Here is a 10,824-nt window from a genome sequence, read left to right as displayed (position 1 = left end):
GGAAGGAGGAAGAGAGGACAAATACAAGGGAGAGCCAGCTGGACACAGGGGTATAGCAGGAAACAATGGGACAGGCAGCAGGACAGAGAAATAAAGACAGAGAAGATGGGGACAGGAACCAGGACAGAGGGACAGTGAGAGGAAAAAAGGGGCATGGAGCAGGACAGAGGTGAAGAGAGATGCAGCCGGGAAAGAGGAAGAGAGGCACAAAGAGGGAGAGGGATGAGGGGGGAGAGAGACAAATAAGGACTGGGGGCAGGATACACATTGCAAAAAATTCTGGGGTGGGCAGCAGGATGGAGAGGGAGTAAAAAAGAGTAGGGGCAGGGAGCAGAACAGAGAGACAGACAAGAATAACGATAAAGAGAAGAACAGGGATGGTGAGCAGCACAGAGGGATGGAGAAAGAGAGGTATCAGAAGCCCTGCAGAGAGATGGAGGGAGGAGGGAGGGGAAGGTTTAGGGAGCAGCAGAGAGAGAGAGGAGAGATGGACAGGAAGAAGGACAGGGACAGTGGGATGAGAATTACGGAATGAAAAAACACAGTGGCAGTGAGCAGGACAGAGCAACAGAGAGACAAACAAAGAGAACCAGAAGGAAAGAGGGAGAGGGGAAGACAAGGACAGGGAGCAGGACATACAGGCAGAGAGAGACAAAGAAGGACAGGGAACAGGCCAGAGAGACTGTGAAAAACAGAGAGGGATGCAGATCAGGACAAAGAGACAGAGAAGAAAACAACAGCAATGTGCTGCAGGATAGAAACAGAAGAAGAAAAAAAGAGGGACAGAGAGCAGGGGAGAGGGACAGCAAGCAAAACACAGGGACGGGTAGAGCGACAGAGAAAGAGGGACTTGGAGAAAAGAGACGGACGGGGAGCAGAACACAATACTAGAAGATGAGAGGTACAGGGAAGCAAAAAATATGACACAGAGGGAAGGGGGGCAGGGAGGGACTGAGATGCAGAAGAGGGGTGACATGGCCCCAAGGGCCTGGGACTCACCGCAGCTCCTGCTCTCTGCACTGCCAGACAAATTCTTCAGCTCAGGCACTTCTTTGTCTGTCTGTCCTTCCCTCCCTTCCCCTTCTGTACCTCTACTCGCTTGCCTGTCCTCGCCTCACGGCTGGCCCCAGCCCTGCCTCAGCTGGGCCACGGCTGGAGCACAGGCTGCACCTCCCAGCACCAACATGGCCGCCCAGAGGCCCCCCGCCGCAGGACTACAGCTCCCGGCATGCCACGGGGCGATCCTTCCTGCTGTCCCCCGGCCGGTCCCGCCCCCGCAGGCCCCGGGGCCGCCTGCCCGGGGCTGCCCTGGCCCGTGCCCGGCCCAGGCCCCTGAGCTCTGGTGGAGCAGGGAGGAGGGGGAGCAAGGGACAGGGCAGCAGAGGGAGGTAGGGCAGGGCGGTGGGGTGGCCGGAGAGGGACAGGAGACGGACAGAGGGACGGGAGCAGGACAGAGGGGCAGGGAGAGCAGGGGGGAGCTGGGCAGGGAGTGGAGAAAGGAAAAGTACTGGTGAGGAGCGGGCAGAGGGATGGTGCGGGAAACAGATGGAGGGGAAGGAGGTCGGGGGGGTCAGGAAGAAAACTCATGCTAAGCAGCAGGACAGAGGGACAGAGAGAGAAGAAGAAGGGCAGGAAGGAGGCCAGAGGGACGGACCAACCCAGGTGGGGTGAGGGAGCGGGGCAGGGGGGCAGAGAGACAGAAAAAGCACCAGGGGAGCGGAGTGACAGAGCAATGGGACAGGGAGCAGGACAGAGGGACAGAGGGGAAAGGGTGAGAGGGAAAAGGGAGGGGAGAGAGACAGGGAGAGGCAGGGACAGAGAGTGGGAGAGCAAGAGAAGGACAGGAAGCAATGCGGAGAGACTGAGAAACAGAGGGATGTGGATCGGGACAAGAAGGCGGAGAAGGACAGAACAGCAATGGCCTCCAGGATGGAGATGGAGGAAGAGCAAAAGGGGATGGGGAGCAGGACAGAGGCCTAGAGAGAAGAGAGAAGGCACAGCCAGCTGAGCAGGGGATGAGGGGAACAGGAAAGGGGACAGGCTGCAGGACAGAGAGAAAAAATAAAGCCAGGAAGCAGGACACAGTGACAGGAAAAATAGAAGGAAAAGGAGCAGGAGAGAGCACTGTGGAGAAAGAAAAAACCAGCAAGGGGATATAGGAGAGACAGAGAAGAATTAGAAAATACAGACCAGGAGCTGGATAGAGAAAGAGAAAATAAAAAATAGTAATGGGCTAAAAACAGAGAGGGAGTAATTAAAAAATGGGAAGCCAGAGAGAGAGTGATGGGAAGAGACCAAACATTGCAATTATGGGCAACTGCCCACATTTCTTGAGCACTCCCCAGGAACTGCAGTACCAGGAGCCTCGAGGAATGTGCTGCCTAAAAACCCTCTGCCCTGGCCCCAATCCTGCAGCCTAATACTGGTGACGAGCATTACCTTGCAGACTGGCTGGGACTGAGGAAAAAAAGCCCAGCTGAGGGGTGGGGGAGGAATTGCCCAACTGTTTTTTTGTTTGTTTGCCTGTTGGTTTTGCTTTTAAAAAAAATACCATTTAATCTCTAAATACCACTTGCAAAGAAGAAGGAACCAGGCATACCAGCTTGGGTGCAATTAAAGCCTGAACCCGTTCAACAGCCTCACAAACAAACCATCGCTCACTCCCACAGCACACACTCCACTGCCTGCCTGCAAGTAGAGGCAGCCACACTGTTTCTTGAGCGCTCCCCAGGAATGGCACCACCAGGCAGCTCAAAAAACATGCTGCCTGCAAAAACTTGAGCACAGCTTAATTGTGGGCAATTTTTCCTCTTTTTAGGCCTGCTGGTTGAAGAGTCGTCTGTCAAGAGATGCCTCAGGACCATGTCAGCGCTGGTGGCGCTGTTTTTTGGATCCTGTGGCAGCAATGGGCAAAGGGACAGGCTATGGAATCCCCGTGCCAGGTACGTGTGCAGGATGTCAGGGTCACCCCTACATGGTTTTTCCCAGCGGAGCCCCAGCCAGTGCTGGCCCCATGCTGCAGCCTCAGGGCGGAGGCTCAAGGAGCCAGGCATTTCTGTGGGCACTGCACCCTGCCGGGCCCCACCGCTGGCTGTTGGCTGCCCTGAGCTTCTCCCCGTTGTGCCCCCAGCTCTGCTTTCTGCCAGCACCGGGGGCACAGGAGAACGTCTGGCCTGTTCCTCCTGACCCACGTTGGCAGCTCCTACGTGGTGTCCACGTCACACAGCTGATTTGGGGGCGGCAGGTCTCTCTGGTGGCACCCTGGGAATGGGGGCAAAGCAAACCAAATCCCTCCCTTCCAATCTTTGTCCCCAGGGAGACCCAGTGGAGACGTACCATGCACTGGAGAGCATCCTGCAGGGAGGTGACAGCTGTTGGCAGAGCGGTGCTGAGACCCACCTGACAGCAAAGGTGCCCAGTAGCCGCAGAGGAGCCCAGGTGAAGTGGTTCTCTTGGAGGCCACCAAAGCAGCCTTCCTCTGCCCCTGTTTTTTTGGTGAGATACAGAGCAGCGCAGAGGTGTTTCTCAGGCATCCAGGCCTGAGGAGGGTTTCCCAGTGCCCCCGTGAGAGATCCTGCTCCCAGGAAGCGGCTCCCCATAGAGCAAAGGCCATATCCAGCCACCCGGCGCTGGGCTCGGCTGCCCCGAGGGGTCTCACAGGGAGGATGGGGTCATCTGCCTGGTGGCTCTGACACAGAAATGATGAGCTGAAGCCCCGTGGTCATGGCTGGCCAGTTACAAGGCTCTGAGTGCCTCAGGCTTCTCCCTGGGAGTGTTTAACGCAGGCACTTTTTCAGGGTGTGATGGATGATGTGAGGATAGCTGCTGGTGATGTCCTGGTGGCTCTGTCCCACTCCCACTTCAAAGTTGTGATGTCTGAGATGAGAGGCCACCTGAAGGCTCTGGCAGACATCTCCAAGGAGTTTATGTTCAGTGTTTTGATATCTTAGGGCCAGCATGTGCTAGGGTTATGGGATGCTAGGGTTATTGGATGCCAGAGTTTACATGAGTTTGGATTAAAGCATGTGATTGTTATGGACAGGATCTGGGTTTGTTGGCCCTGGGTTCCTGGGATTAGGTTATTTTTGCCTTATCTTGTATTCTGGGTGGGGTTTTTTTGGAGAGTCCTTTTTTAGTTTGTTTGCTTTCTTAGGGTTTGGGTAGTGGCCTTTGGTTTTTGTATGATGTGTCTTCTGGTTGTTCTGGTAGTGTTGCATTTTCTCTCTTGTAACCAGCATTTGTGGTCTAATATGTGTGACCGGGCCAGGCAGTGTCAATTCTGTTGCGGTCCAACTCACTTCCACTGAGTCAGTAGGTAGGTGGTTAGGTGTGGAGGACTTGGAGTTTGTGGAGAATGACTGCCAGACGACTAACGGGCACTTCTGGGGTGTGTGGGGACTTCTGGCCCATAGGTAATGACTGCCGGAGGACTAAGTGTACTTCTGAATTTGTGTGGACTCCCCAAATTCATGGTCATTTCTGCTGCCTTGAGGAAGAGCCATAGGAAGACCCCAGCCACACAGAAGGACCAGGCTTTCCCCAAGGGTACATGGCTTTTTGGGTTTTGCTTTTGAGTAAGAAACCCGCAAAGAGGCTGCTATTGTTGTTTAGTGATGTTTTGTACAGTCCTGGACTGAGTATCGTGTGACTTGAAACATGGCTGAAAAAAGGGTAGAGGTTTGCCTGCCTGTTGTGAATGCTTGAGTTTCAAATGTCTGCTTGCGGTGGTGACTTCATACAGTCCTTACCTCCTATCCTGAGGCATGACATGTGCTTAGGGCGAGGTTCATGATCCACAACAGTGGATGAGAATCCATATTTCAAATAGACTTCTTGATCGTTTTGAATTTTTTGGGGCCAACTTCTTCTCAGATTGGATTCGTTCATCCTTGATTTTGCCTCTTCACATGGCTGGCGAAGAGCTCATAGGAGGAGCAGGAGAAGGGTCAACACTACCGTTTCCATGTTGGTCAGTTGTGCTGGACTTACAGGGTTATCTTCCATCTGTGGTTTCTTTGCAGGAATCTCTTTTGAAGCCATTTGTCTGTTTAGTGAGGGGTAGTGGACTCAAGGGGAGACCTTTTGTTCCTCATTAGTGCCTTAGGGATTTACCTGTCATTTTTTGTTTGTTGTGTTTGCTTTTTATTTGCCGTGCTTAATTTAAAAGCTTATTGAAGCTCTTTCGATTTCCATCATTAAAGGAAGTCTGTAGGATTACTACCCAGGAGTGAGCTGTCCAGAAAGGACTCTCCTTGTACGCTGCCGTCAGCCTTCAGTCTAGAGAAATATCTGGTAGTGGTGTATTTTAATGGTGATGTACTCAAATGCATCTTAAATATACAAGCTTTGCCCTTGTGCCTGATATGCCTGGGGGATGATGCTCAGCAGCTCATCTACATTATGTTCTGCTGTGCTTTACCCATTTGAAGTAATGCATCACCAAAAATGTCTTCCTTAGTGCCTACACAGAGCAAGAACCTCCAGTAGCAAGGGCATGCTGACCCTTGGGCAGCTTCAAAGTGACAGATAAATGTCAATAAGTTAAAAAACCAGTCCCGTGGTAGCAGTGTGGACGTCAAAGTCCACCTGACTCTCCACACTGACTCAGCATGTCACAAATTTATGTGGGTAAGGATGGGTGAAGTCAGTATAAGCAGGTGTTGTAACTGGCCAGGCAGTTTATCTAAAGAAACAAAAAAAAAAGTGACCTTTGCTTGGAGTTTTGTGCCTTTAGATGTCGGGGTGTATTGCCTTTTCCTTCCTTGCTCTGCGCACAGTGTAGCGAGAGGTGTTTCCATCTGGGGGAGGAAAGCCATCCAACAGCCATCATCAACCTCAGGGCTTGATGGAGGCCTAAGTGCTTGGGACAGTTTTACTTGTGTGGTGCTTCTCATTCTGCTCCCAGGTTTTCCCATTAATGCTTGCTCTTTGCTTTATTTGCCTTTACAGTGTTTTGTAAATGTTCTCCATTCATAGCCGTGAGCACTGAACTATGTGTTCCTTGCTCTGAAAACTCATCAAGAGCTTTAGAGGTTTCCTTGGGAGCAGAGAAAATGGGTCCCTTGAGAGTAGAGAAGAGAATTTCATATGATATGATAAGCTCAATGCTTCCATGATAAGCATCTTGTAAGGATAAAAGTACCTGCTTTAACTTTTTGGGGTTTCTTCAGAAATGTTTAGCAATAGCTACTTAAATGATTGATTACTTCAACAGAAGAAGAGATCACTTTGCTTTCTGTGTCTGACTAAAAGAACTAACCAGAACATACACAAAACTGATGTGAAGAGCCATTGTTTGTCATTATTGGGTACCACGTCTGACTTGTAGAGCTTCCCTGGGCATAGGGTGGTGTTTTGTACATGGCATTGTCCAGTCCTGTTTTTGAACTGAACATGTTACTCTTTCACAACTCTTTTCGTAGTGTTTTCACTTGAACTAATGTTCACCAAACCAGTTTGTTCTTACGTAGCTTCTAGGCAGAGGTTGAATCTTTGCAGTCAGATTTTGCCTTGGCCTCTGTACGGTGCCTAGTAACCTTTTTTTTCCTGCATGATCTTTGTGCACAGTTGTCGTCTCTTACATTGAAATGGTCATCTCTGTAGGTAATGCTACACACATTTGTACAGATGCTGGACAGGCTAAAGCTGTAATGCCAATATGGAAGGGCAGCTTGATGCTGGGATCATGCTGTAGCTCTCACAGCCCAGGAGATTTGTGTTTGTTATTGTCATGTTAGAGGAATTTCCCAGGTTTGGTATCTAGTGTGAAAGCACAGGGATCCTCCAGTGTTTGAGGTCTGGTAAAATGATGGTCCATCTGAAAGTGGCTGCTGGAGGCTGGGAGTTTCAGTCCATGCTCATTAAATTGCCTGCAGGCAATTAGTGACCTGGGGGGGAGTAATGCAGTTCAGGCTGTGTTGGATCTGTGCAAGGGTTTAGAGCAGCTGCAGAACCTGGGCATTCAAGCCTGAGGTGTAAACCCTGAGTAAGAACAGAGGAGGGGGAGAAGGTGTGTTTGGTGTGTTTTTTCCCCTCTCTAGGATGTGACATGCCTCTGTTTTGGAGAAAAGCAAGTGAAAGAGCAGAAGCTGGGACAGGACTAGGTAAGTGGGAGGAGTGGTAGAATATTATGGGCAAAAGTGGGTTTGGATTTTGATCTGCTCAGAAAGTTTCATACCAGCCTTGAAACTCGTTTATTAATGTGGGGATGATGGGGGGGGGGGGGGGAGAGACAAAGAAGTGGAGGGAGCGAGGAAGAGCTCTGACGATTTGCTCCCAGAGCTCCCAGAGCATTAATGTGTCAATCCTCTAGTGTCAGAAGGGGTGACTTGCCAGTGACACAGCTGTCACTCCTTGTCCCTGACTTTATAATTCCCTTGAAAGCCAGGGATACAGCCTTTCTCTTAAGAATATGTGTTAGAGGTACGAGTGCACAGGGGCAGCAATGTGAACAGTGGTGTCGTGCTTTAGCTTCAGACAGCAACTAAGCACCACACAGCTGCTCGCTCACCCTCCCCACCCCGGTGGGATGGGGGAGAGAATCGGAAGGGCAAAAGTAAGAAAACTTGTGGGTTGAGATAAGAACAGTTTAATAATTGAACAAAAAAATTGTAATGAAAAGGAAAACAATAAGAGACAGAGAGAGGAACAAAACCCAGGGAAAAAAACATGTAATGCAACTGCTCACCACCTGCTGACTGATGCCCAGCCAGTCCCCGAGCAGTGACTGCTGCCCCCCAGGCAACTCCCCGCAGTTTGTATACTGAGCGTGACGTCATACGGTATGGAATATACCTTTGGCCAGTTTGGATCAACTATCTTAGCTGTGCCCCCTCCCAGCTGCTTGTGCACCTGGCAGAGCATGGGAAGCTGACAAGTCCTTGACTAGTGTATACACTACTTAGCAACAACTAAAACATCAGTGTGTTATCAACTTTCTTCTCATCCTAAATCCAAAACACAGCACTGTACCAGCTACTAGGAAGAAAATTAACTCTATCCCAGCTGAAACCAGGACACTGGCCAAGTCAGCATCTTGTACGTGTTACGCAGATTGTGTTTCTTGACTGCTAGCAAGGAAAGGAGTGTGGTAGTGTAGTCTAACAGTGTAGTCTAACAGGAGCTGTCGGAAGGCCAAGGCTTACGTAAAGCTGATAAGGGAGATTCAGGCTGGAAAGTGGCACGTCTAAACAAGAATTACTGTCCTTGGGAGAAAAACACATCCTGGAGAAATATGTAAGCTAATTAAGATGTTTTGGGAACCATCTGAAACAACTAGTAGAAGTGTGATAAGAGGCACCCTCACTCAAACTATCCTCATTATAATACTAAAAGTCACACCCCTCGAGCTGGAGACACTGGCCCAAGCAGAGACCCCTCACCTTTGAGCGTGCGCAGAATATTAAAGCTCGGCATAAGACGCATCAGGGAAGATAGGCGGCAGCAGCATAGTTCTGTTTATTTCTACACACTCTTCTGTTCTGTTCTGTTCTGAGTAACGAAGGGAGACGTGCCTCGTTCTGGTTTGTGTAGAAACGCTGGGTTTTTCGGTACCCATATGGGTGCTGCTGCTTCCCAGGAGGCACCCCTTTCCTCTGCTCTAGGATGCATCCTGAAGAATTGGAATAAATTTGGAGGGTAAGCTAAAATGATATTTTAATCAATGGTGGCCACAATATCAATTGGAAGATGGTGAAAAATGGCCTGAGAATGGATCCTTGAAATACAAGACTAGATTGTAATTAATGTTGTTTTGTCAGGGAACTGAAAAACGGGATGAAATACAATATGTGGATATGTTTTTTTGATTAAGAAATGATTTGGATATGTGGAAGAAATGTGGTTTAGTGGATTCTAAACATCAGATTGGAATATATGCGTTAAAAGAGAAAAAGGAAAAATCTTGTTGTATCGAATTGAAACAATCCAGAAGGCATGTATAGTACTGTTAAAACTGTAATGATGGCTCATAATCCTAACTGGGGACATGTACAGGCTCTCCTAGAATATTTGTTTACCCCTGAGGAGAGGAGATTGATTTTAGAGAAGGCTAGAGAGGGACTGATCCAGCAACGGGGGGGTGGGGGTAGGGGGTGGTGCCTAATACCAATATGTACATCCCAAAAGCGGATCCGGAGTGGGATTCAAACACAAGTGAGGGATTACAGAGGGTAAAGGAATATCAAAAGTTAATTTTGTATGGGATTCAACATGGAGTGCCAAAGCCTAAGAATTTATCTAAACTCTATGAAGTAAGGCAGGGGGATAAGGAAACCCCATCAGCCTTCTATGAGAGACTGTGTGAAGTAGCTCGAAAATGGACAGATCTGAATCCGGAAGATGATAGCAATTCCAAGTTATTTAATATGCTGTTTATTGGTCAAACGGCAGCAGATATAAGAAAGAAATTACAAAAGTTAGAGGGTGCATGTGGAATGACAATCTCAGAGTTATTGTCAATCGCATATAAGGTGTATAAAGTTTCCCCAGCTGATCCTCTGGTTCCAGTCAAGATGGGGAACGAAATAATAGATTTTTTTAATTGATAGTGGAGCCACACATTCAGTAGTAACTAGTTGTAGGGGACCCTTAAGTAGAACTAAAATAAGCATTGTTGGTGCAACAGGGAAAAAGACTTTAAGGCCATTTTTACAACCTATGGAATGTTCAATTGGAAATACTACATGAACTCATGAATTCCTTTAGATGCCAGAATGCCCCTTACCATTGCTTGGACGGGATTTACTTTGTAAACTGAATGCACAACTAACGTTTTCTGAAGACTCTGTTCAGTTGCATATTCCTCCAGAGACTGCCTGGAAAGCCCAGATATGTTTGTTAATCGAGAAAGATCCTAATGAAGAAATGAATATTCCAGAGGAAGTACTGAATGTGGTCACACCTCTGGTATGGGCATCGAAGACACCCAGACAAGCTAAGAATGCGACCCTGGGAAAGACTGAACTGAAACCAGGTGCTCAACTGGTAAGAAAGAAACAATACCCCATTAAGCTGGAGGCCTGAAAAGGATTAGAACCTATAAAAAGCTCCTTTTTAGAACATGGATTGTTACGGGAGTGTCAATCGGAATTTAATACTCCCATCCTACCTGTAAAGAAGCCCCATTCTTCTGAATATAGACTGGTACAGGACTTAGGAGAAATTAATGCAAGGACAGTAGATGCCCACCCTGTGGTTCCAAACCCGTATACCCTCCCTACTACAATCCCTAACAGTAATACTTATTTCATAGTATTAGATTTAAAGGACACCTTCTTCTGTATAACTGAGGATGAGCAGAGCCAGACAATCTTCACATTTGAATGGGAGAATCCAACTACAGGACGAAAGACACAACTCTGCTGGACTGTCCTTCCGCAAGGATTCAAGAACAGCCCTACCTTGTTTGGTAAGGTACTAGCCAAAGAATTGGAACTATGGCAAAATGATCATGATGCTGTAACATTGTTGCAATATGTTGATGATTTGCTAATTGGTTCTGACAGTTATAAGGTATGTCTGGAGGCCATCATCAGTTTGCTTAACTTTCTGGGTTTGGCAGGGTATTGGGTTTCTAAAGAAAAAAGCTCAGATTCAGAAATAAAAGGTCCAATATATGGGGTTTGAAATCACCAAAGGATAGAGAGAATTAAGTACTGAGAGAAAAGAGGCAGTTTGTAGAATTGCTGTACCTACATCAAAGAAGCATTTAAGAGGATTTCTGGGAGTGGCTGGGTGGTGTTGCTTATGGATTCCCAATTTTGGACTAATTGCCGAACCATTGTATGCTGCTGCGAAAGGACCTGAGGGGGTTCTTGAATGGAC

The 10,824-nt window shown here is 48.2% G+C and overlaps 1 long non-coding RNA gene across 1 annotated transcript; it reads left to right on the top strand.

Annotated features, from left to right (window-relative positions):
- The first annotated feature begins 1,308 nt into the window (after positions 1–1,308).
- LOC142403497 (uncharacterized) lies at positions 1,309–7,985 on the top strand. Its single transcript, XR_012773661.1, has 3 exons — positions 1,309–1,388; positions 7,041–7,103; positions 7,964–7,985. It is a non-coding gene; the product is annotated as an uncharacterized LOC142403497 (long non-coding RNA).
- Positions 7,986–10,824: the final 2,839 nt, after the last annotated feature.

The sequence above is a fragment of the Mycteria americana genome, unplaced genomic scaffold (genome assembly GCF_035582795.1).
Source record: "Mycteria americana isolate JAX WOST 10 ecotype Jacksonville Zoo and Gardens unplaced genomic scaffold, USCA_MyAme_1.0 Scaffold_35, whole genome shotgun sequence".
Classification (NCBI taxonomy): domain Eukaryota; kingdom Metazoa; phylum Chordata; class Aves; order Ciconiiformes; family Ciconiidae; genus Mycteria; species Mycteria americana.
Note: the sequence above shows the minus strand (reverse complement) of the source record. Positions and strands in the feature narration are given on the sequence as shown.